This window comes from Aquarana catesbeiana, linkage group LG01 (genome assembly GCF_042186555.1).
Source record: "Aquarana catesbeiana isolate 2022-GZ linkage group LG01, ASM4218655v1, whole genome shotgun sequence".
Taxonomy (NCBI): domain Eukaryota; kingdom Metazoa; phylum Chordata; class Amphibia; order Anura; family Ranidae; genus Aquarana; species Aquarana catesbeiana.
The window spans coordinates 6,747,640-6,773,974 of record NC_133324.1 but is presented as its reverse complement, the minus strand read 5'-3'; the positions used below and the strand labels follow the sequence as shown (position 1 = coordinate 6,773,974).

General features: G+C 42.6%; 1 long non-coding RNA gene across 3 annotated transcripts in view; it reads right to left on the bottom strand.

Annotated features, from left to right (window-relative positions):
- Positions 1–2,586: 2,586 nt before the first annotated feature.
- The window catches only part of LOC141124156 (uncharacterized), a 50,865-nt gene continuing 27,116 nt past the window's right edge, over positions 2,587–26,335 (bottom strand). For all 3 annotated transcript variants that reach the window (XR_012240783.1, XR_012240785.1, XR_012240784.1), the window contains 2 exons: positions 8,926–9,047; positions 2,587–2,789 (listed from right to left, as the gene is read on the bottom strand). This is a non-coding gene — a long non-coding RNA (uncharacterized lncRNA). The remainder of the gene's footprint in view (positions 2,790–8,925; positions 9,048–26,335) is intronic.

Here is a 26,335-nt window from a genome sequence, read left to right as displayed (position 1 = left end):
TTCCAGTGTGCACCAGCGGGTGTCTCCCAAAAGCCAGCAGTTTCTAGTAAACCATTGATGCTGGCTGCTGGACAGGTATATAGGCCCTCTGCAGCTCAGTGTCTAAAAGCTCTAAAGTGGAACTACAGGTTTCTCCATCCATCAATACCCTTATCGGACGTGTAGGAGGCATAGGATTGATCAAGCAGCTCTCAACTTGGGTACATTCAGAAGGGAGGGTGGTGATATGGATTTGTGGCAAAAACAAAAAAGGCGCAAACATTCCTGAATATTCAATAGATACAGAGAGGGTTTTTTTTGGGAGGGGGGTGAGTGCAAACATATTGGAAACAGAGAATTTATATATAAAAATATATTTTATTAGTACAAAAAAATAGGCAATTGAAAGGTTTATTATTATTACTAAGTGAGAACCAATCTATACAGGACTGGGGCTTACGCATTTCGGCTGAAAGCCTTGATCACCGCACAGGTGCAGTGATCAAGGCTTTCAGACAAAACACATAAGCCCCTGGCTTTTTTACTCATTACCATGTACCAATAAAGAACTTTGCATGGACTGAGGAGTTGCCGGATCTATTATTTTCATAGGTGATGTTTGTGTTTGATGGTCAGAGAACATCAGAGAGCCAGAGCACCCACGTTGTAGATTCTAGTACAGGCTTGCATACAGATTCCACTACTCTGAGGGCTACACCTGTCTCACGAACCTTTATACAGTAGTCTGAAGTATGAAATAGATTTCTACCTTCTTCACCCTCATAGAAAAGTAGACTTCTCCTCTGGAGAACATGGCGGCAGAACCCTACACACAGTCCGGGACTTGTAGGACACCTTTCTAGGAGGGACTGAATCGGCTCCATACAATCATATGGATATTGATATAACGGTGACATGTTTTTGGTATTTAGTCCACCCCTTATAAATCTGCTGTTTTGGTTTAGACATAAGCTCATTCATTTCTATGACAGACCTACTGTTGCTTTTACAATGCTTTCCCATTTGTGTTTTATGTGTTTATTTAAAGATAGTAAAAATAAAATCCACCAGCTTTGCTGCAATATTCACCTTCAATCTAGAGATTTTACCTGCTCCAGGTGTCCTCAGTCTGCAACAGATTATAAAAAGAGGGGAAAGGCCGCACTCCAGGCACATTCATTCCATGGAGTGCACAGCAAATCTCCCCTCTGACAGTTAACCCCTCTAATGCATCTCACCCTAAATGGTTTTAACCCCTTCAGATTCATAACGGCTACAGCGCGGATCTGCTTTGCCGGGAGGCTGTCAGTAGACGTCCTCCCCCTTGCATGCTCACCACGCCCCCTGAAGTGAGACTCGGGTGATCACAGATCGGAGTAAGGGGTCAATCAGGACCCCTTGCCACGTGATCAGCTGTCAGCCAATGACGGCTGATCACGTGATGTAAACAGAAGATCAGTAATCGTTTTTTTTCTCCTCACGCTGAAAGCACGAGGAGAAAAAAAAGCGGATCACCAGCTTCTGCTGTAGGGACATCGGTTCCAAAGAGGAAGCGGTGAAGCCAGCTCATATGTGCCCACCAGTACCGCCTGCCAGTGCCACCTGCCAGTGCCACGAATCAGTGCCCACCAATCAGTACCCACCAGTACATCAGTGCCAGCAATTAGTGCCACCTATCAATGGCCATCTAGCAGTGCTGCCTATCAGTGTCACCTACCAGTATGATCAGTGCCCATCACTGTCACCCATCAGTGCCCATCACTGCCACCCATCAGTGCCCATCAGTGCCAGCTATCAGCGCCACCTATCAGTGGCACCTATTAGTACCCTTCAGTGCCACCTATCAATGTCCATCAGTGCCACCCATCAGTGCCACGTCTCAATGCCCACTAATGCCACATATCAGTGCCCACCAGTGCCACCTCATCAGTGCCCACCAGTGCTACCTATTAGTGCCCATCATTTCAGCCTTATCAGTGCCCATCAGTGCAGCCTTATCAGTGCCTATCAGTGTTGCCTTATCAGTGCCCATCATTGCAGCCTATCAGTGCCCAATTACCTGTTTGCAACAATTATTAACAAAATATAAAACGGTTTTGTATTTTTAAAAAAAAACTGGTCTTTTTAAATTTTTTTAACAAAAAATAAAAAACCCAGAGATGATAAAATACCACCAAAAGAAAGCTCTATTTGTTGGAAAAAAATTATAACAATTTCATTTGGGTACAGTGCTGTATGACCGCGCAATTGTCATTGAAAGAGTGACAGCGCTAAAAGCTAAAAAATTGGTCTGGGCAGGAGGGGGGTTTAGGAGCCCAGTAAGCAAATGTTTAATAGTGGAGACTCTAGAAACGTACCCATTTAGGGAGACTGTGGCACATTTTTTTGTTCTTGCATAATAGATATTTGGGCCGTCCCCATTTGTGTGTCTCCCTTCAGCTGTCATTTACTATCAGATACAAGACAATTAAACAAACAGAACATGGAGACTTGCACCCTGGTCACTGCCTCAACATAAAGCCAACATCTCATATCATCTCATTTACCCAATTAGAATGTGTTCTTTGTGAATGCATGAACGCGATTTAAAAAAAAAACACAGAGATCTTTCAATGCAATGTCACTTTATTGACTATCAGACATGGATTAAACCATATTTAGTTATCTTGTATAGTCTGGTCTATCCAGTCTCTGTAGATGGAGATATCAGTGAAGATGGCAGGCTTAGATGTAGAGCAGGAAGAGGACGCAATACCGGCCAGGATCTTGGTTCCATTCCTCTCACACACAAGGCCTGCACCACAGTCCACCTGAAAAAGAAGCAAAATCAGAAGTTCTAAGAAAGTTTCCCATTAGTATTTCAATAAATGTATGGTATGCATCATTGGTCTGCAGTTTTTACAGGACTATGAGAGAACTACCAGAGAAATATCTGCTAACACCTGGACATCCCTCCTACGTGAAAATTCCCCTCCTTCCTCGCCCAATATCAATTGGAAGGCTTCCTGATTGCTTCATTTTTTTGTACCAGTTAGTGCATTGAATAAAGTCAGTGAAAAGATGTATTTCAGTTACTGGTGGGAGTTTGGTAGGCTCAGTGTCAGGTCACCTTGAGGCTAGGTGACAGATGCACTCTGTAGGAGTCAGAAGTGCACCGCAAGGTAGTAGACCCTACGGCTGACTGCTGCGGATTGAACCCTAGGAGGTTCAGGAAGCAGGTCTACTGGATCACTGACACAGATCCCATTGGGAGCTAGAGCATAGATTCCCCAGGGCGCGGAGTCTAAGAGCCAGCAGGTGTTCACCAGAGCCTCCAGTGGTGAGGATGGACTGCGCTGCAGTCTGGCTCCAGGTCGCGGCCCCCAGGGTCTCACAGTCACAGTAGACTACAGTAGAAGAGGAAGGAGGCGGCAGGCTGGAACAAGGAAAGTAAGGGACAAGCCAAGGTCGGGGCCACAAGCAGACAAGGACAACAGAGTTCACGCCAAGGTTCAGGGTCACGAGCAGACAGGCCAAAGTCGGTAACTGGAATCAGACGTAGAAAACACAGCAAATACACACGGAGGCTAACACACAATGGTTGATCAGCACTGCTGGCTTGCAGTGCACAGGTTAATATAGGGTTCCCTGATAGGGCCTGGGGTGGGGCCATGCTTAGAGGAGAGGTTATATAACCAGTCAGGTGAGAGGCAGCTGGTCTTTAGAGATGAACACATGGAGACAGGTAAGCTGACAGAAAACTCTATTGCATAACCATGACACTCAGTCACCAACAAAAGCCATGTACCTCTTGGTCAGTCACGTACTCCCAGTAGGGATGGGCCAAACATCCCCCCCGTTCTGTTCGCACCAGACAGTCTGACAGCAAAATGACATTTCTCAAAAAAAAAAAAGTAATTTAAAACTACTCGTGGCTATAATGAATTGTCGGTCCGGCAATACACATAAAATTTCATTGATAAAAACAGCATGGGATTCCCCCACAGGGGAATCCCGAACCAAAATTTTTTAAAAAAATGTGTGGGGGTCCCCCCAAATTCCATACCAGGCCCTTGGGGTCTGGTATGGATATTAAGGGGAACCCCACACCAAAAAAAAAAATGGCATGGGGGTCCCCCTCAAAATCCATACTAAACCCTTATCCGAGCATGCAACCTGGCAGGCCGCAGCACCCCCCTTCCTGAACCATACCAGGCCACATGCCCTCAACATTGGGAGGGTGCTTTGGGGTAGCCCCCAAAGCACCTTGTCCTCATGTTCATGGGGAGAAGGGCCTCATCCCCACAACCCTTGCCCAGAGGTTTATCAGAATCTGGAAGCCCTCATTCAGAAGGGGACCCCTAGATCCCACTCCCCCGTGTGAATTGGTAATGGTGTACAAAAGTACCCCTACCATTTCACATAAAAAGTGTCAAAAATGACAAAAAAAAGACAATAGACGGGTTTTGACAATTCCTTTATTAATGTGTTCTTTTCCCGCTTTATTCTTCCATATTCTTCTGGTCTTCCTTTGGTGTTCTTCTTCAAGGGGGGACAAGGTGCTTTGGGGCAGCTATCCCAAAGCACCCTCCCAATGTTGAGGGCATGTGGCCTGGTATGCTTCAGGAGGGGGGGTGCTCTCATCCCCCCTCTTTTCCTGTGGCCTGCCAGGTTGCATGCTCAGATAAGGGTCTGGAATGGATTTTTCGGGGGACCCCACGCCATTTTTTTAAATTTTGGCACGGGGTTCCCCTTAAAATCAGGTCTGGTATGGATTTTGAGGGGGTCCCCATGCCATTTTTTTTTATTTTTGGCGCGGGGTTCCCCTTAATATACATACCAGACCTGAAGGGCCTGGTATGGAATTTGGGGGCACCCCCAAGCATTTTTTTTCAAAATTTTGGTTCGGGGTTCCCCTGTGGGGGAATCCCATGCCTTTTTTATCAATGAACTTTTATGTGTATTGCCAGGACCGTCAATTCATTATAGCCGCGAGTACTTTTAAATTACTTTTTTTCCTTTAGAAATGTCATTTTGCTATCAGACTGTTCTAAACACGGGAAACATGTGCCACTTTACAGGCATACTATAGACACCACCCAGGTATGAAATTTAAAGAAATATTACACTTTTATTGTTTCACTTTAAGCATTATGAAGATGTGCACATGCTTTCCTGAGTGACAAGTAGACATTCCCTAACTCATGCGCATGCTCATAATAATTCTCGAGTGACAACCGTATGAGCCCTAATTTACGTGCGTGCCCGTGAGCCCGCATGAATACTTGCCGCTCACTTGCCTATTTAAACTGGCTCCAGAGACCAGAGGATTGCTGAGTGGTCATCAGCTTCTACCATTTGTGGTCTGATTCTGTACTTCCCAGCTTGTCTTGACCATACTTGTACCTTATACCCCATTTCTGATTCTGGTTCGTGACCTGACTCTGCCTGCTGTTTTGGTACCTTCTCTGCTCGCCCAATATCAACCCCGGCCTGGCTCTGACTCTGCTTTGGTTCCTGATTCTGCACCTCTTCTGCCCTTCTGATACCAACATTTGCCTGCCTGACCATTCAAGATCTTACATCTGCCGGCTTGCAAACCTGCTTGCTGCCTGCTGTTCCTGCTGCAGTGCCTCTTCATCTGCCAGAGTTTTCTACATTGGCCTGCTGGCCTGCCTGTTTGCTGCCCATTGTTCTGCACCAGCTGTTGTGTCTTCTCATCGGCCAGCTTGGCACCTGCTGCAAGATTCTTCTGCCCAGGATCTCCTACAAAGCACCCGTGCCACTCTGTGCCTTCTTATATCCTGTCATCACTTCCAGGAGAAAGAGGGCAGGAGGTGTAAGGGGAAGCCCTCTTGTCAGCTCGGCCTTGACCAGGTACGTGACACAGGTGTTCAGGGAGAACCTTTTACATAGACATTGTCACTTTGTCCCAATGGGTCCAGTGACAGGGTCTCTTTAAATAGGCTCTGAGGTGTTAGAAGGTCACCATATGCCCTCAAAGCCAATAGAAGGGTGCTTAGTTTGTAAATGCATTCAGCTCCCTCAAGTGCAATGAATTGAGCCCCAACGTTGTCTTTGTGGTGAAGATATTGGTTGTGGTTTAATAAAATTATACTATTTTTGTAATCCGGTCATTTTGTATATAGATCATTTTGTCTTAAACATAATTTTAGATTCCTTCACTGAGCACAAGCCACATATGTCCAGCTTGGTGGGTATTGCTTTCATAGTATCTGTGCATTGAAGTACAATTTGCTGTTTGACCATTTGGACCACTCCTATACATTGTGAGTCGGCATGCAGATCTGTTATCTATAATTCCTGCCATAATTCCCGCCGTTCCCACAACCCGGGCTGGTGTGCGTTCCAATTGCTGAAAAACGACCCATCGGGTAATGCTGGAAATTATGTCAGGACCATGCTGTTGTGCCTCAATGCGTTTCGCACACCTAGTGCGTCATCAGGAAGCCAGAGGTGCCATCTTACTCCTGGTATTTATACCCTGTGTGTTAAGTTCCCAACTGGAACCGGATACTGGAAGTGCCGATTCAGCCATAGTAACACTGGGAGAAGTACCAAAATCACATCTATTAATTTAAACATGTATCAATGGCTGGATGAACTATTACAGTTTGGATATATGTACAAAAAAACAATGCAAACATGATATTTAGTTTAGCAATTCCTTCTCCTATAAGACAATTTTATGTACCTAAAAATGAAATAGAATAAGAAATTAAATAAAAAATAATATATTATATATATATAATTATTAAAATTAGGATAAGATAGTCTGACATTATGAAAGGCGAGGTGATTGAGGAACGCTATGTATCACCTTGCATGCTTTTATGTGTGGGAAACTAAGGTGGAATCTGGTCCAGGTTTTCTGGGCCACCTTGGCAGTGTGGATTCTGAACCGGATTTTTCTCTCCACCTGTGACCAGCACCAGATGGTATAAATAAGGAAGGACTGGAGCAAGAGGTTACTCTTGGCCTGGGACTCAGGAAGCCAAACCTGAAAGAGCTGTAGATGTTGTCATTACTCCGTATGAGAAAAGAAGGTTTCCATCACGTTTTTTTTTTTTTTTTGGTGATTGGGAGAAGCCCTTCACCTGTGAGGAAGGAACCTGAAATGTTTAGCGTTTGGATGGCAAAGATTTATTTTTCTGTTTTGTTTGATTTTCATGCAACCTATTAAATAAATCTGACAACAAGCCAGACATTTAGGAGAGACCTGTCATTTGGACTACGTTTTTCCCAGGGAAGGTGATCCCAATTTAAGCTAACCCCAGCAATAACCAATCAATTTTCTATGTGTTCATAAAAAAATTTAATAAATAAATTAAGAAAACCAATCATCTATTTCTACATAGGATATAATTCCTCAATTCCCCACCCACCATATACTATTATACACCCCACTTGGTATATTCAAAAATCAGTACATATTATAAATGTACTAAATGTATACTAAACATTCCCTATATAAAAATAGATTCTCACACTAGACATCTGTGTTTTGTTTTGTTCTAAATTGAAAATGAGATGGATTTTTTGTTATTTGGAATTTTCAGATGTATCCAAATATCAAAATTACAATAGTAACAAATTTAAACAAATCCAAAATAAGGAACCAAAATTTTGGATGAAATTCAAATTCAAATAGTTTTCTAATTGAATTTGAATAGTTTTCAAATCAAATTCAAAATTCAGAATTCGAATTTTGAAGAGAATAAAACATAATAGAAAATAAAGGAATAGAATAGAAAAGAATAGAAAATAAAATAACAGAATATAATAGAGTAAAACAGAACAGAAATGAAAATGAAAGAATAGAAAAGCATAGAACAGAAAAAAGGGAAAACATAGAAAATAAAAGAATAGAGTAAAACTGAATAGATTAGAAAATAAAGGAACAGAATAGAATTAAAAAAAAAATAGAATACAATTAAATAGAATATAACCATTTTCTGAAATTCACATTTCAAATAGAATAACTTCAAATTTGAATAGAATAAAAAATAATAGAATAGAATAGAAAAAAAGAATATAATCATTTCCAGAACAGAATAGAAAGAATATACCAATATAAACCGTTTTTCAAATGGAATAAATTTGAATAGAATAAAAAAGATTAGAATATAATGGAAAATAAAATAATGGAATAGAAAAAAACAATGAAAGAATAAATTCAATTTTGAATGGAATTCGATTCAAATTCAGATGGAATTTAATTCCAACTTGAATGCAATTCGAATGGAGTTTGAAAATTTGAATAGTTTCAAATTAGAATAAACAAACCAAATTCCGAAAAGGAATGCAACAAACTTAACTGAATGAATTTATGTGAATAACGAATCAAAACAAATCAAAGCAAAATATATATATTTTTTAATTCTGCACATGTCTATCTAGCATTAATAATTATTTTTAAAAAAACAATTAATGTCTAAATCAATATTAAGGCCATTTGGGGCCAAGCTTTCCAATTCAAAAATCCAAAATGTCTCTTTGCATGACACCTCCTTCCTAAATTAGTCCCCCTATCTTATCTATAGAATACAATTTTAAATGACTGAGATCCCTACTGTGTGTAGTTCTAAGATGATTATATACACTGTAATAATATGTTCCCTTATTGTAGTGGCCAATTTTCTAGTAGTTCTCCATGCATACTGGTAGCCGCAAGTGCATTCCACATATAGGTAGTATGTGTGCTGTTGCAAGTGATACATTTCTTACTGGTATGCTCTTTTTTGGTGCGATACGATAGAAATTTTGCGACTTATTTCCTTTGAGTGTATTTCTGCATAGTATGCATCTGCCATATTTAACCACTTGCCTGACCGCCCACAATATATATATGTCATTTAGTCTGATCCAGAAGAATATTGTTCTGTTCCCCAAGCTGACTGAAGAGAATCAATACTGGTCAATAATAAAGGTTTTAGGCCATCATACCATGCAGGAGGAGACACCAGTGCAGATTGTGTTTCTTTGGCTCTTGGTTCCCCATAGTTTCTGGCACTCATCGCTGGTCAGGATAGGAACAGTCACCTCCTGAGAGTCTTCTGAAATGGCTTCTGTCGAGAGAAAAGGAGAGATTAACATGGCAACATTAATTATTACCACAGTTCGCCCCCAAAAGTGTGGCATTGCCACCCAATGACAGTCCAACCACATCACTCGAAGCTTGTCACTCCAAAAAGAGCAGGAGCTTCTTTTGGGGTAACATGCTTCACGCAAAGCTGTTGGTCACGATTGATCATGTGACAATCACAAAAGACTACTTTTTATTTTTATTTATTTTTCATTTTTATTTTTTCATTTATTTATTATTTTTTCACATTTTATTTTTTTTTACTTAGGTCATTTTCTTTACTTGTTTTTTTCAGTTTATTTTACAACATTTTTCTCAGTTGCACCTCTTCCTCTTAATTTGCTTCATTTTCCCACTCATTTCTTCCTTTTTCCTATTCTCACTTCTCCATGTTTATCCTTTTTTATTTTTCACTCGTTGTATTTTTTTTCTCTTATTTTCTTCTCCTTTGTCTTTTATTTCTGTTCCTTTTTTCTTTTTTTTCTCTTTTCCTTTTTTCTCTTTATATATCCCCCTTTTTTTTATATGTGTTCTTCTCCCCCTTTCCCCCCTCTCCCCCCGCCTTTTATATCTCCTTTTTGCCGCTATTCATCTTTATCTATTTACACTTTCCTGTGTCCTCCATTACTCCTTGGTCTGCCTTTTCTCTTTCACCCGTTTTCCTTCTTTATCTCCTTTCCCTGTTTGCTCTCCCGATCTGATGGCTTCATTTCTCTCTATGCACTTACACCTTTCACATTCACTGTTTCCTTCACTCCCCTTGTTTTTTGAATGGACACAATCTGCCTAGGTGGGCGGGGTCTGCTGATGTCATATGTTTCCATGACATCAGTGGCCCCCAACCCTGGCAGCGTCCCCCGTTGCCTAGCTATCTCTAGACAACGATCGCTGTTTCAATTGAATCCAACTTGCTGCCTAGCAACCACGGATTCCTGCACCCTGCTGCCTAGCAACCACTAGCATTAACATTATTTCTGGCTATTCTTGTTTTCATTTAGTCTGTGACACTTTTTTAAACATACATTTGGCGGGACTTGGGACTTCACACCTGTCAAGGGGTGGTTGGATCCTTTTTTCTTGCTTTCCTTTGGTTATGGCTATTTAAATACTTGTCACTGTAATTTCACATTTATCACATGCCCGACGAAGGGGTCCTGCGTGACTAGAAAATGTTGCACTAAATAATCATGCCTTAAATAATTTGCTTGGACGCTTCCTTGTTGATCCATAGTGTGCTGGCAAACATTTTCCTTGTGACAATCACAAAAAGACATGGTGCTAATTGTGGTGGAATCAGAAATAAGAGGAGAATAGGAGGCCAGTTAAGGATACTGTTAGGGAGAACTGATTGGTCAAAGCATGCAGCTGACCTGCATGCTTTGGCCAATCACAGCGCGATCTGCTGTGAGAGCCATGATTGGCTAAAGGCAGGGTGCCTTTGGCCAATCATGGTTCAGGGAGGCTAAGTCCATGCCCCACACTATATAAGGTTGCTTACACGGGGGCTGTGTAGTGTGCTATGTGGAGGAGATTGAGAGAACTTAAGCTAGATTAGGCAGGTTAGTTAGTGGTGTGTAGGCAGTTTAGTATATATATATATATATATATATATATACCGTGTAATATATATATCTATCTATATATATATAGATAGATATATAGATATATAGATATATATATCTATATATATATATATCTATATATATATAGATATATATATATAGATATATATATCTATAGATATATAGATATATATATCTATATATATATATATATATAGATATATATCTATATATATATATACAGTGCAGTCAGTGCAGAGTATATAATACATATAATACAGTGCATTGAAGTGGTTAAGGGGAACCCTATGACAGATTTAAGAATAAAAAACGACATGGGGTCCCCCCAAAATCTATTTCGGGTCCTTTCGGCCTGGTATAGATTTTAAGGGGAACACCACTCCAAATTAAAAAAAAAACAGTGTGGGGTCCAACCAAAATCCATACCAGGCCCTTTGGGTCTGGCATAGATTTTAAGGGGAACTACAGGCTAAGAATTTTAAAAAAATTGGTGTTACCAGACCCTTATCCGAGCACGCAACCTGGCAGGCCACAGGAATAGAGGGAGGGAGAGAGCACCCCCCCTCCTGAACCATACCAGGCCTCTTGCCCTCAACATGGGGAGGGTGCTTTGGGGTCCCCCCAAAACACTTTGTCCCTATGTTGATGGGGACAAGAGCCTTTTCCTGACAACCCTGGCCATTGGTTGTAGGGGTCTGCGGGTGGGGTACTTATCGGAATATGGAAGCCCCCTCTAATAAGGGGGCATCCAGATCCCACCCCACCTATGTGAATGGGTATTGGGTACATTGTAGAAATGTACACTGCCAAAAAATGTGTTCGTTTTCGTTTCATTCGTTTTTTTTTTGTTTTGTTTTTCGGGTCATTCGTTATGATCGCGCTTCGTAAGTTCATACATTCTTACATTCATACATTCGTAAATTCGTACATTCGTACATTTGCACATTCCTACATTCATAAATTCGTACATTCATAATTTAGAAAATTTGTATATTCGTAAATTTGGAAATTTGTAAATTAGAAAATTTGGAAATTTGGAAATTCAAAATTTGAAAATCCAAAAACCCGAAAATTCGAAAATTTGAAATAGTAACTAACTATTAAATTATAGGTATTGTAATTGACTTTCAAATTTGGCTGTTAGTGAATGTAACAAATACGAATTTATCCGAAGTTACAAATTATCCGAAAAACCGAATGCTGCATCTAAACAAATGGAACGGAACAAATTATTAATAAATAATAATAAAATGTTTTTATTATTATTATTGTTATTTATTATTATTAATTCATTACATTCCATTCATTTGGATACGGCATTCATTATTTCGGATAATTGGTAACTTCGGATAAATTTGTATGTGTTACGTTCACTAACAGCCAAATTTGAAAGGAAATTACAATACCTATAATTTAATAGTTAGTAATAGTTAAGTTATTATTAGTTAATTATTATTCCAGATTTCCAAATTTCTGAATTCACTAATTTACTAATTTACGAATTTACTAATTTACGAATTTACTAATTTACAAATGTACGAATTTACGAATGCACGAATTTCCGAATTTCTGAATGTACGAATTTACGAATGTACGAATTTATGAATGTACGAATATTAAAATTTGTCGAAATTCGTTAAAAAACAAATTTGTAACAAAATGATTTGAACATGTTTAGTACACTGTACCCCTACTCATTCACCAAAAAAGTGTCAAAAAAGTAAAAACCACAACATACAGTTTTTGAAAATCCCTTTATTAAAAAAGAAAAAAAAAGGGTCCCGCAATGTCCATCCATCTTCAATCACACCGCCTGATGGACTGAGTTTCTTCATTTTTTTTTCTATTTTACGGGTCTGTTGGGCAGCGTGATTAAAGATGGATGAACATCACAGGACACTTTTTTTTTTTAATAAAGGAATTGTCAAAAACACAAATCAAGGCTTACACAACTTCTCAGCAAATACTTCCAAATTAACGATACTCCCGATATAAATATTTTATCCTTATGGAATGCACATAAGGCCTATATTCGTTGGCTAATTTTACAAATGAGCACCGGATCAAAAAGGTAACAGCAGACTGACGGAAATACTGAAATTGATACATGAGCTTGAATCTTGTAACAAACAAATGCCATCTGATTCCACATCTGCTACTCTTCTTTTACTACGTTATGGGCTGTGGTTTCTCTTATGCTCCCAACATGATCATTACTTACGGCATCTTTCACCCTTTTACAAAACAAAAACTCAGTAATCCCCAGCAAATTGCGGACTATTATAAGTCTTTGTACAACTTAAAAGATGACTCTGCAACCCCCCAACCTAAAATTGAAGACCACTTTTGAATTAGATCAAACTCCCATGTCTTTCCTCTGGCCCAACTAGAGATATTAAATGCCCCATTTCTAGATAAAAAAAATAGCCATTTCAATTAAATCTTTACCTGCAGGTAAATCTCCAGGACCAGATGGTCTTACGAAGAAATACTAAGTGTTTTGCTGAAGTTTTATCTCCATACATGACAAAACTTTTTTTCTGAAGCAACTACACAAAAATCCTTCCCCACGGAGACGTTGTCAGCCAACATTGTAACTTTGCCCAAATCTGGTAAGGAACCTACTATCCCTTGCCAATTTAAGGCCCATCTCATTACTGAATACCGATGTGAAATCTTACACCAAAATCTTAGCTAAACACCTTATTGATGTCCTTGCCACCTTGATCAAGCCCAATCAAACTTACTTCACCAAGGGGAGACAAGAATCTGATGCAACTAGACACATTCTAAATGTACTTAGCCATGCAGAGTTCAGTAAAACTCCTTCTCTCCTCTTATCCATAGATGCAGAGAAAGCGTTTCACCAAATTCATTGGTTACCGTATATACTCGAGTATAGGCCGACCCGAATATAAGCTGAGGTACATAATTTTAACACAAAAACTGGGAAAACTTATTGACTCGAGTATAAGCCTAGGGTGGGAAATGCAGCAGCTACTGGGTAAACAATGCCCATCTGCAGCCTCACTGTGCCCATCTGCAGCCTCACTGTGCCCATCTGCAGCCTCATTGTGCCCATTTGCAGCCTCACTGTGCCCATCTGCAGCCTCATTGTGCCCATTTGCAGCCTCACTGTGCCCATCTGCAGCCTCATTGTGCCCATTTGCAGCCTCACTGTGCCCATCTGCAGCCTCACTGTGCCCATTTGCAGCCTCACTGTGCCCATCTGCAGCCTCCCTGTGCCCATCTGCAGCCTCACTGTGCCCATCTGCAGCCGTACCTTTGATAACTAAAACAGTGGGTGTCTCCCGCTGTGTCATGCAGTCTGTTCGGCGGCTGTTCATTGTAACAAAGCCCCGCCTCCTCCTCATCCATGATAGACGGAACACTGATACAGTTTCCCAGCATTGTATCAGTGTTCCGTCTATCACGCACAAGGAGGAGGAGGCGCTTTATTACAATGGACGGCCGCCGAACAGACTGCATGACAACCGCTTTGCAGATGATGTAATCCTCCTCCTTACTCATCCCAAAGAATCTCTCCCTCGTGCCCATCATCTACTATCACAGTTTAGCTCTATATCTTATTATAAAGTGAATTACTCTAAATTCCCTATCTTGGATTTAGGTGTCTCCAAATCCACCAGGACACATTTATCTGCACATCTACCCTATACATGGGAGAGCAAAAGTATTTGTCTGAAGCTAATTACAGATCTCTTATGGCAAAAAATAACAAATAATAATAATAACAAATTAAACCAATATTCCCGCTGTGAACTAACGTGGATGGGTAGATTATCTACTTTCAAAATGATGGTTTTGCCCCAAATTCTATATATATTTAGGATATATTCCGTTTTACACGTATTTTACAGTTTTGGAACGCTACCCCCAAATTTATCTTTTACATCCACCCTCAGGCCTGGCAAGTTTATGCAAACCCTAGCCTGCAATCGAAGAATCTCTCGCTATTTTGCTCCCTCTTACAGTGCAAAGATACATTCTCCAAAACTCTCCGCCGGCCCCATGTATGGTGTCACTGGTCCCCAAAAAGTGTCACTTGGGGTCAGATTTGTCCTCCGCAATGTCGCAGTCCTGCTAAAAATCGCAGCTCACCACCATTACTAGTAAAAACTATTTTTTTTAAAAATGAAGTCCCTAAATCAATCCCCTATTTTGCAGACGCTATAACTTTTGCACAAACCAGTCAATATACGCTTATTGGGAGATTTTTTTGTACCAAAAATATGTAGAAGAATACATATTGGCCTAAACTGAGGAAGAAATTATTATGATACGTTTTATAGCAAAAAAGTAAAAAATATAGTTTTTTGTTTTTTTTTTTCAAAATGGTCGCTCTTTTTTTGTTTATAGCGTGAAAAATAAGAAATGAAGAGGTAATCAAATACTACCAAAAGAAAGCTTTATTTGTGGGGGGCAAAAAGACGTTAATTTTATTCTTGTACAGCGCCGCATGATCGCGCAATTGTCAGTTTAAATAATGCAATGCCGTATCGCAAAAAATGGCCTGGTCGTGAAGGGGAAGGTGCATACTGAGTTGTGGAAGGTCAGTAATGAAGGTGAGCGCATGGTTTGGAAGGTGGTGGGCACTGGAAATTGCTGTGAACCTCATATGGGACCCACGGACCATCCTCTTCATTATATTGGACTTTTTTGTGTTCCGAGCTTACTTTATATCACTGGGAACACCTATCACTGATTATCACTGGAAACGCCTATCACTGATTATCACTGGAAACACCTATCACTGATTATCACTGGAAACGCCTATCACTGATTATCACTGGAAACACCTATCACTGATTATCACTGGAAACGCCTATCACTGATTATCACTGGAAACGCCTATCACTGATTATCACTGGAAACGCCTATCACTGATTATCACTGGAAACGCCTATCACTGATTATCACTGGAAACGCCTATCACTGATTATCACTGGAAACGCCTATCACTGATTATCGCTGGAAACGCCTATCACTGATTATCGCTGGAAACGCCTATCACTGATTATCACTGGAAACGCCTATCACTGATTATCACTGGAAACGCCTATCACTGATTATCACTGGAAACACCTATCACTGATTATCACTGGAAACGCCTATCACTGATTATCACTGGAAACGCCTATCACTGATAATCACTGGAAACGCCTATCACTGATTATCACTGGAAACGCCTATCACTGATTATCACTGGAAACACCTATCACTGATTATCACTGGAAACACCTATCACTGATTATCACTGGAAATGCCTATCACTGATTATCACTGGAAACGCCTATCACTGATTATCACTGGAAACACCTATCACTGATTATCACTGGAAACACCTATCACTGATTATCACTGGAAACACCTATCACTGATTATCACTGGAAACACCTATCACTGATTATCACTGGAAACACCTATCACTGATTATCACTGGAAACGCCTATCACTGATTATCACTGGAAACGCCTATCACTGATTATCACTGGAAACACCTATCACTGATTATCACTGGAAACGCCTATCACTGATTATCACTGGAAACGCCTATCACTGATTATCACTACAAACGCCTATCACTGATTATCACTGGAAACGCCTATCACTGATTATCACTGGAAACGCCTATCACTGATTATCACTGGAAACGCCTATCACTGATTATCACTGGAAACGCCTATCACTGATTATCACTACAAACGCCTATCACTGATTATCACTGGAAACGCCTATCACTGATTATCACTGGAAACGCCTATCACTGATTATCACTGGAAACACCTATCACTGATTATCACTGGAAACGCCTATCACTGATTATCACTGGAAACGCCTATCACTGATTATCACTACAAACGCCTATCACTGATTATCGCTGGAAACGCCTATCACTGATTATCACTACAAACGCCTATCACTGATTATCGCTGGAAACGCCTATCACTGATTATCACTGGAAACGCCTATCACTGATTATCACTGGAAACGCCTATCACTGATTATCGCTGGAAACGCCTATCACTGATTATCGCTGGAAACGCCTAACACTGATTATCGCTGGAAACGCCTATCACTGATTATCACTGGAAACGCCTATCACTGATTATCGCTGGAAACGCCTATCACTGATTATCACTGGAAACACCTATCACTGATTATCACTGGAAACACCTATCACTGATTATCACTGGAAACACCTATCACTGATTATCACTGGAAACGCCTATCACTGATTATCACTGGAAACGCCTATCACTGATTATCACTGGAAACACCTATCACTGATTATCACTGGAAACGACTATCACTGATTATCACTGGAAACGCCTATCACTGATTATCACTACAAACGCCTATCACTGATTATCACTGGAAACGCCTATCACTGATTATCACTGGAAACGCCTATCACTGATTATCACTGGAAACGCCTATCACTGATTATCACTGGAAACGCCTATCACTGATTATCACTGGAAACACCTATCACTGATTATCACTGGTTTAGGTATCACAGTGGTGTTTTATTCAACCACTTCAGCCTCGGAAGGTTTTACCCCCCCCTTCATGACCGGGCCATTTTTTGCGATATGGCACTAAGTTATTTTAACTGACAATTGCGCGGTCTTGTGACGTTATACCCAAAACTTCCATTTTTCCCACAAATAGAGCGTTCTTTTGGTGGTATTTGTTCACCTCTGTGGTTTATTTTTGTTTTTTCAACAACCGACAACTTTGAAAAAAAAAAGATTTTTTACTTTCTACTATAAAACATCCAATAAAAAAAATGTAAAAAATCTAACGTCTTCACCAATTTAGGCCAATATGTATTCTGCTACGTGTTTTTGGTAAAAAAAAAAACAATAAGCGTATATTGATTGATCTGTGCAAAAGTTATCACAGTTATGGTATTTTTATTTAATTTATTTACTAGTAATGGCGGTGATCAGCAATTTTTAGTGGGACTGCGACATTATGGTGGACAATTTTTTTTTTACTGGTAATGGCAGTGATCAGTGATTTTTAACGGGACTGTGACATTGCGGCAGGCAAATATTTTTTTGCTAGTAATGGCGGTGGTCAGCAAGTTTTAGTGGGACTGTGACATTGCGGCAGACAATTTTTTTTTACTGGTAATGGCGGTGGTCAGCGATTTTTAGCGGGACTGTGACATTGAGGCGGGCAAATCAGACGCCTAACTGACATTTTTTACACCTTTTGAGGACCAGTGACACCAATACAGTGATCAGTGCTAAAAATATGCACTGTCACTGTACTAATGACACTGTCTGGGAAGGGGTTAAACATCAGGGGCGATCAAAGGGTTAAATGTGTCCCTAGGGGGTTGCTTTCTAACTGTGGGGGAGGAGCTTTGACTGGAGAAAAAAGAGAATAAAGAGCAAAAACACAGGATCTCCATCTTCCCCTCTCACAGAGTGGCGGCCGGCCTTGTTTACATAGGCAGAGCGCCGTTCTGCCTCACCTGAGAAGGATTAGCGGGCCCCGGCACACATCGCGTCTGCTGGACCCGCTGATTGGCTCCTGCTGTGTCCAATCACAGCGGGAGCTGGCAGCCGGCTGCGTGCTTGAGCGCGCCCCAGAGCCTGTGCACAAAATCGCATACAGGTATGTGATTTCACGCAGGGGGGCCGCTCCTACCTCAGCTTTTTACAAGCTAAAAACTTTTTTGGTAGAAAATTACCTAGAACCCCCAAATTATATATATTTTTTTAACACCCTAGAGAATAAAATGGCGGTCGTTGCAATACTTTCTGTCACACCGTATTTGCGCAGCGGTCTTACAAGCACACTTTTTTGGGAAAAAATACACTTTTTTTAATTAAAAAATAAGACAACAGTAAAGTTAGCCCATTTTTTTTTTATATTGTGAAAGATAATGTTACGCCGAGTAAATTGATAGCCAACATGTCACGCTTCAAAATTGCGCCCCCGTTCATGGAATGGCGGCAAACGTTTACCCTTAAAAATCTCCATAGGCGACGTTTAAAAAATTCTACAGGTTGCATGTTACAGAGGAGGTCTGGGGTTAGAATTATTGCTCTCACTCTAACGATCGAGGCGATACCTCACATGCGTGGTTTGACCACCGTTTTCATATGCGGGCGCTGCTCAGGTATGCGTTCTCTTCTGCACACGAGCTCGGCGGGACGGGGTGCGTTTAATTTTTTTTTTTACTTTTTATTTTTACACTGTTCTTTAAAACAAAACACACAAAAATGCACACTAAAATGCAAAACAAAAAATAAAAACAAATGTAATAAAAAACAAAACAAAAAAACGTCCCTTTTAAGAGCTACAGTATGGATGGAAGTGACGTTTTGATGTCGCTTCCGTCCTGCAATGATATGGAGATGGATGGGGGCCGTCTTCCCCTCACTCGTCTCCATGACAGGCTAGGGAGAGGATCTGATCGCCTCCGCCGCTACCGATGGTTCCGGTAAGCGGCGGAGGGCACTGGGGAGCGGCAGGAGGGGGGGCCCTCTCCCACCACCGATAAAAGTGATCTTGCAGTGAATCTGCCACAGAGACCACTTTTATCTTGAAGCAGATCCCCGCTGAAGAAGAGGATACCGGGGTTATGGTAGCTAGCTGCTGCCACAACAACAATACTCCTCTTCAAAGTGCCGACGTATAACGACGGTGGGCGGTCCGGAAGTGGTTAAAGTGTTTTTTGATGTTTATTATTTCAATATTCCACACATTGTATTTGGTTCTTATGATGTAGAGGACTTCACATGTAGTGTGCTCTTAGGGTGTCGTATTATACATTATCAGTGTGTTTTACTATACAGTACTAGTGGGGGGCGCTCTACCCCATATCTCATTTGTAACTGCAGGTTATCCTTATTATAGGCTTACCTGTAGGCACAAAAGTCCAAAAAAAGAGCACTTCAACAGTGACATCATCAAAAAGAACAGTGACATCATCAAAAAGAACAGTGACATCATCAAATGACAGTTACATCATCAAATAACAGTGATATGAAAAAAGAACAGTGATCGCATCAAAAAACACTGATATCATTAAATAACAAATGACATGATCAAAAAGAACAGTGACATCATCAAATAACAATGACATCATCAAAAAGAACAGTGACATCATCAAATAACAATGACATCATCAAAAAGAACAGTGATATCAAATAACAATGATATCATCAAATAACAGTGATATCATCAAATAACAATGACATCATCAAAAAGAACAGTGACATCATCAAATAACAGTGATATCATCAAATAACAGTGATATCATCAAATAACAATGACATCATCAAAAAGAACAGTGATATCATCAAATAGCAATGACATCATCAAAAAGAACAGTAAATACCTTCTTGTTCTGGGGAAAACTAAATGATGTAAGGAGAAATATTCCATAATAATTCCCCTCCAATGATACACAAACTGCAAAAGATAAATCAGGCAGATCTGTAACTGTTTACTACACTACATACACATAAATAAGGGATTTCATTAAAAAATAAAAAACAAAAAAACACACAGCCAGCCGGCACCCAGACATGAGGCATGCCCTAGGACTTTAATTGGTTAATCATTTTTTTTTGGAGGATATCATATTCCCTTACTGGAATCACTGGTGTATAGGGATGAGCCGAACACCCCCCGGTTCGGTTCGCACCAGAACCCGCGAACGGACCGAAAGTTCGCACGAACGTTAGAACCCCATTGACGTCTATGGGACTCGAACGTTCGAAATCAAAAGTGCTCATTTTAAAGGCTAATTTGCATGGTATTGTCCTAAAAAGGGTTTGGGGACCCGGGTCCTACCCCAGGGGACATGTATCAATGCAAAAAAAACTTTTAAAAACGGCCGTTTTTTCGGGAGCAGTGATTTTAATGATGCTTAAAGTAAAAAAAAAAAAGTGAAATATTCCTTTAAATATCGTACCTGGGGGGTGTCTATAGTATGCCTGTAAAGTGACGCGTGTTTCCCATGTTTAGAACAGTCCCTGCACCAAATGTCATTTTTAAAGGAAAAAATCTCATTTAAAACTGCTTGCGGGTTTAATGTCATGTCGGGTCATGGCAATATGGATGAAAATCAGTGAGACAAACGGCATGGGTACCCCCCAGTCCATTACCAGGCCCTTTGGGTCTTGTATGGATATTAAGGGGAACCCCGCACCCAAATTAAAATAAGGAAAGGTGTGGGGCCACCAGGCCCTATATACTCTGAACAGCAGTATACAGGCGGTGCAAACAAGACAGGGACTGTAGGTTTGTTGTTAAGTAGAATCTGTTTGTAATTTTGAACATTTTTAACGTGTTTAGCTCCAGCCAAAAAATCTTTTCTAAGCTTTTTGGAAAACATAGGGAAGGGTTATCACCCCTGTGACATTTGTTTTGCTGTCTTTCCTCCTCTTCAGAAGATTTCACCTCACTTTTTTGTCCCAATGAAAAATGTTTTTTGAAAATTTGGGTTTTTTTGTGGAACAAGGATTGGAAAGCATCAGTGGAAAGGAGAAATTGTTTTCCCATATTAACTCTTACAGGAGAGAATTTCCCTTCCTAGGGGTAGATTTCATCTCACTTCCTGTTGTCTCCTTCCGTTTGCAAGTAGGAGTCGTTTGTAAGTTAGATGTTTGAAAGTAGGGTCCTGCCCTATATACTCAGCAGAAATTTGGGCCTTAGGTGTTGCTGTGGCCACAACACTGTAAGCCCTCACAGGGCCCTGCTGTGAAATATTAGATCAAGAATTGTAATTACATGCCCCTGTTGAACAGGAGCTGAAAAATTAGGCCTTAGGCACTGGTGCTGGTGCCACAACACTGCAACCCCTCACAGACACTCTAGTTGGAACGCAGGAACGAGCCCTGCTGCAAATTATTGCTTCAAAAATTGTAATTACACGCCCCTGTTAGACAGGGGCAGAAAAATTGGGCCTTAGGCACTGGTGCTGGTGCCACAACACTGCAACCCCTCACAGACACTCTAGTTGGAATGCAGGAACGAGCCCTGCTGCAAAGTATTACATCAAAAATTGTAATTACACGCCCCTGTTAAACAGGGGCTGAAAAATTGTGCCTTAGGCACTGGTGGTGGCGCCCAGAACCAAAAATGTTCTTACAAGCTATCAGCGTGATGATTGAGGAGGAAGAGGATAATTACTCAGGGATAGTCACTCAGCATCAGCATAGGCAGTCTTTGAAGGGATCTGAGATTTCAAAAAAAATTATTCGGTTACATCAGCATCAGGTGCTTGGTAGCTGGTGGTGATCCAAGACTCATTCATTTTTATGAAGGTCAGCCGATCGACCGAGTCGGTGGACAGACGCACCCTGTGATCGGTTACCACGCCTCCAGCAGCACTGAATGTGCGTTCCGAAAGAACGCTGGATGCAGGACAGGCCAGTAGCTCAATTGCATACTGTGCAAGCTCTGGCCAGTGATCCATCCTCAAGACCCAGTAACCCAGAGGATTTTCGGTGGGAAAGGTGTCCAAGTCTGATCTTGCCCCTAGGTATTCCTGCACCATGTAAAACAGACGCTGGCGATGGTTGCTGGAACCGATCATACCTTGGGGCTGCGGACCAAAAAATTGTCTGAACGCATCGGTCAGACGGCCACCTTCTCCACCGCTCCTTCTTTGACTGACCGAAGCCTCAGCAACACGTTGTCCAGAAACAGGAGTTTGTAACCTCCCAGTCTCTGGGAACGCGTTGCACAGACCTTTCTGCAAGGCCTCCCGAAGATGTTTCATCCTCTGCTCCCTCTGCGATGGCAAGATAAGGTCCGCAACCTTACCCTTGTAACGTGGATCAAGGAGGGTTGCCAGCCAGTATTGGTCCTTCTCCTTGATACCACGAATACGAGGATCCTTACGCAGGCTTTGCAGGATCAGGGAGGCCATGCAGCGTAGGTTTGCTGAGGCATTCGGTCCGGAGTCCTCTGGGTCACTAAGAACGACATGGTCCGCAGCCACCTCCTCCCAGCCACGTACAAGTCCATGTGTTTCTTGGGACTGATCCCTTAAAGACTGCTGCTGATGCTGAGTGCCAGGCTCCACCTCCATACTGACACAATCTTCCTCCTCCTCCTCTTCCTCCTCGTCCTCTTCCTGTGTGATCGGCGGGCACGCAGGAACACTGTCTGGATAAAGGGGGCCTTGAGAGCTAAGGAAGTCCTCCTCTTCCTGCCTCTGTTCTGCCTCAAGTGCCCTGTCCATTATTCCACGCAGCGTGTGCTCCAACAGGTGGACAAGGGGGACAGTGTCACTGATGCATGCACTGTCACTGCTCACCATCCTCGTGGCCTCCTCGAATGGTGACAGGACAGTGCATGCATCCCTGATCATGGCCCACTGGCGTGGGGAAAAAAACCAAGCTCCCCTGACCCTGTCCTGGTGCCATAGTCGCACAGGTACTCATTGATGGCCCTCTGCTGCGTGTGCAGCCGCTGCAGCATGGCCAACGTTGAGTTCCACCTGGTGGGCATGTCACAGATTAGGCGGTTCTTGGGCAGGTTAAACTCCTTTTGGAGGTCCGTCAGCCGAGCACTGGCATTATATGACCGGCGGAAATGCACACAGACTTTCCTGGCCTGCCTCAGGACATCCTGTAAGCCCGGGTACCTGCCCAAGAACCGCTGCACCACCAAGTTAAGGACGTGAGCCAAACAGGGCACATGGGTCATTTGTCCCTGTCGGAGGGCAGAGAGGAGGTTGGTGCCATTGTCGCAAACCACCATTCCTGCCTTAAGTTGGCGTGGCGTCAACCACCTCTGAACCTGCCCCTGCAGAGCTGACAGAACCTCTGCCCCAGTGTGGCTCCTGTCCCCCAAGCACACCAGCTCAAGCACCGCATGGCATCTTTTGGCCTGCGTACTTGCGTAGCCCCTTGAACGCCTACGGAGCACCGCTGGTTCCGAGGAAGAGGCCATGGAGGAAGAAGAAGAGGAGGGGGTGGAGGAGAGAGGTGTGTCACAATCAGCATTTTGGAGGCGTGGTGGCGGAACAACCTCCAACACTACTGCACCTTGTCCTGCATCCTTCCCAGCTGCCAGCAGAGTCACCCAATGCGCCGTGAAACTTAGGTAACGTCCCTGTCCATGCCTGCTGGACCATGAGTCAGCGGTAATATGCACCTTACCGCTGACCGCCCTGTCCAGCGAGGCATGGACATTGCCTTCCACATGCCGGTAGAGAGCCGGAATCGCCTTCCGTGAGAAAAAGTGGCGTTTGGGTACCTGCCACTGAGGAACCGCACATTCCACAAACTCACGGAAGGGGGCAGAGTCTACCAACTGAAAAGGCAGCAGTTGAAGTGCTAGCAATTTTGCCAAGCTAGCATTCAACCGCTGGGCATGTGGATGGCTGGGAGCAAACTTCTTTCGGCGGTGCAGCAGCTGGGGCAGGGAAATTTGCCTGGTACAATCTGACGTCGGTGTACCAAAAGCAGATTGCCCACAAGTACTTGGCTGTGACACACCTAATTCTACACCTTCATTCCTCTCACTGCAGGTCTCAGAGAGGACTGAAGGTCTAGTGGGGTTGGAAATCTCAGCTGATGAGGAGCAAGGAGAGATCCTCTTTGTTCTTTGGTGTGGGTCTTTTAGATACGCTTGCCAACGAACTGCATGGCAGGTCAACATATGTCTGGTCAAGCATGTGGTACCCAAGCGGGAGATATTTTGGCCACGCGAGATACGCTTGAGACATATGTTGCAAATAGCAGCGGTGCGATCTGATGCACTCGTCTCAAAAAAGGCCCACACCAAAGAACTTTTTGAATAACGCGCAGAGACTGCAGCGCCCTGCACATGTGGAGCTTTGGGGTGTGATGCAGTCAATGTGCTGCCCTTAGGCTGGCCCCTGGAGGGCATCCTGCCTCGTTGGTGATGTGCTGCCGCCTCCTCCTCCTCCTCCTCCTCCTCCTCCTCCTCCTCCTCTCTCCTATCAGGCACCCACGTTGAGTCAGTGACCTCATCATCCCCTCCCTCCTCATCACTGGAGCAAACCTGGCAGTATGCTGCAGCAGGGGGAGCATGACTGCCAGATTGCTGTCCTTCTTGGGCACCCCCTCTGTCCGCGCTCATGTTACTGCCTTCATCGAGCTCAGTATCGTCATCAGAGCCTTCCAAACGCTGGGCATCCTCCTGGAGCATGTACCCAACACTGTGGTCAAACAGTTCGAGGGAATCCTCATGAGGACATGGTGGAGCTAGGGAAGGAGTCACTGATGACATTGAGCTGAGGGAAGAGGCCGCTGCTTTGCCAGACAAAGCACCCTGGGCATGGGTGAGAGAGGATGAGGAGGATGAGGACGGCTTGGTCATCCACTCGACCAAGTCTTCCGCATGTTGCGGCTCAACATGGCCAGCTGCCGAAAAAAAGGCCAAGCGTGTCCCATGGCCACGTGCTGATGAGGATGCACCGTCTCCACGACCAGCACTAGACACAGAGCCTGCTTGCCCTCTCTTATTGGCTTGTGACTGTCTGCCTCTCCTTCTTGGCCTTCCAGACATACTAATGGCCTGTAGCTGCACTAAGCTGGGATAGAACACCTGTAATTTTCTTCAAGTAGCTTTATATACTGTAACCAGACAAGCCTGCCTGTCAGTAGGAAGATAACAGGAACGGATCTAGCTGAACACTGTGAGCAGGACGCACTGTACTAAATGTAAATAGTCTAGCTGCCTGACCGTGGTACTAATAGGATCAAATAGAACACCTGTAATTTTCTTCAGGTAGCTTTATATACTGTAACCAGACAAGCCTGCCTGTCAGTAGGAAGATAACAGGAACGGATCTAGCTGTACACTGTGAGCAGGACGCACTGTACTAAATGTAAATAGTCTAGCTGCCTGACCGTGGTACTAATAGGATCAAATAGAACACCTGTAATTTTCTTCAGGTAGCTTTATATACTGTAACCAGACAAGCCTGCCTGTCAGTAGGAAGATAACAGGAACGGATCTAGCTGTACACTGTGAGCAGGACGCACTGTACTAAATGTAAATAGTCTAGCTGCCTGACCGTGGTACTAATAGGATCAAATAGAACACCTGTAATTTTCTTCAGGTAGCTTTATATACTGTAACCAGACAAGCCTGCCTGTCAGTAGGAAGATAACAGGAACGGATCTAGCTGAACACTGTGAGCAGGACGCACTGCACTAAATGTAAATAGCAGGAACGGATCTAGCTGAACACTGTGAGCAGGACGCACTGCACTAAATGTAAATAGCAGGAACGGATCTAGCTGAACACTGTGAGCAGGACGCACTGCACTAAATGTAAATAGCAGGAACGGATCTAGCTGAACACTGTGAGCAGGACGCACTGCACTAAATGTAAATAGCAGGAACGGATCTAGCTGAACACTGTGAGCAGGACGCACTGCACTAAATGTAAATTGCAGGAACGGATCTAGCTGAACACTGTGAGCAGGACGCACTGCACTAAATGTAAATAGCAGGAACGGATCTAGCTGAACACTGTGAGCAGGACGCACTGCACTAAATGTAAATTGCAGGAACGGATCTAGCTGAACACTGTGAGCAGGACGCACTGCACTAAATGTAAATAGTCTAGAAGATAACAGGAACGGATCTAGCTGAACACTGTGAGCAGGACGCACTGCACTAAATGTAAATAGCAGGAACGGATCTAGCTG